The sequence below is a fragment of the Cryptotermes secundus genome, unplaced genomic scaffold (assembly GCF_002891405.2).
Source record: "Cryptotermes secundus unplaced genomic scaffold, Csec_1.0 scaffold1228, whole genome shotgun sequence".
Classification (NCBI taxonomy): Eukaryota; Metazoa; Arthropoda; class Insecta; order Blattodea; family Kalotermitidae; genus Cryptotermes; species Cryptotermes secundus.
The window spans coordinates 412769-414083 of NW_019745102.1; positions in this window are offsets into that span (position 1 = coordinate 412769).

Consider the following 1315-nt stretch of genomic DNA (forward strand, 5'->3'; position numbering starts at 1 on the left):
CACAGCCTTCCAAAGTGGACATTCCTATGAACTCGACAACGTAATTTCGGAGTACATTTAGAAACGTCATATATAATTCGGGGTTACAAACTGAACAAAGTAATTGGTAGATTTAAATGTTAAAATTTGTAAGTATTGAAACTATAAAATTTTAAGGCCGAAGACCTCAGCCATGAATTCAAAAGCCTTATAGAACGAAACAAATGCTTGTCTAAATTTCTTATTGACATGAAATTAATAAATATTAGTCATTTCTATTTAAATGGAAGCTCATTTACGTTCACAAAATGCCGGAGTCTCTCATGTTTCATATGGATCACTCCTACGGTACAGAGCCTTCTAAATAAATCAACATTTTTTGTTCTCACGGCGTGGGCTATGAAGTTACTGTTTGCATGTACACGTAGTGCCATGCATCCGGATAGAACGTTGGCACTGTTTCAGAGTATCCTGTTGCCTCCATCTTCAGGGTGTAATGTAGAGGAACCAAACTCGAATTGGCTTACTCTTAGGCCGCAAAAATGAAGAAAGTAACTTCCTCGAAACATAAGAAAACACTGCTAAGATGGGACCGAACTTGTGCCGCCTGTCTTTCTTGGGAAGGTAGTTCTTGTTGTCGTCCTATGTTTGTTCATAGCGTGCTGTGTTGTTTGTACACACTCATATATTTCTTCAGAATGGAGGAAGATTGAACATGGAGTGCCCAAGGGATCTATACTTGGACCAATGCTTTTTCTTTTGTACATAAATGACCTACTTAAAGTAGTCAATTATAACTCTAAACCAGTCATGTTTGCTGATGATACCAGCATTATTGTTAGTAATCCTAATTTAGTAAATTTAAAAAAAGATGAAGAAAGCAGTCTTCTGGGATTTGGCACCGTGTAACAAATTATCCTTTTTCCTCCGGTCGGTTAAAGACAGCCTGGCCCTAAGGACACCGGGTGTATACAGTATCCCATGCGAGTGCGGGAAGGTCTATATTGGGCAGACAGGCCGCTCCGTGGACATGAGGTTGAAGTAGCATCAGCGGCACATCCGTCTCGAACAACCGGACAAGTCGGCCGTAGCTGAACACAGCATCGATCTGGGACACGGCATTCAGTTTCAGAATACCTCCATCCTCGCCACCAAGACCCGCTATATGGATCGCATCATTAGGGAGGCAATTGAGATTGAACTGCATCCAGAAAATATGAACAGAGAGGGGGGGGTTTTGTCTCAGCAAGTCTTGGAAGCCTCTCATCTGTTCTCTTAAAAACCCCACCGGGATATGAGGCCAGATCCAGAAGGCCACACAGGCCCTGACCAACCA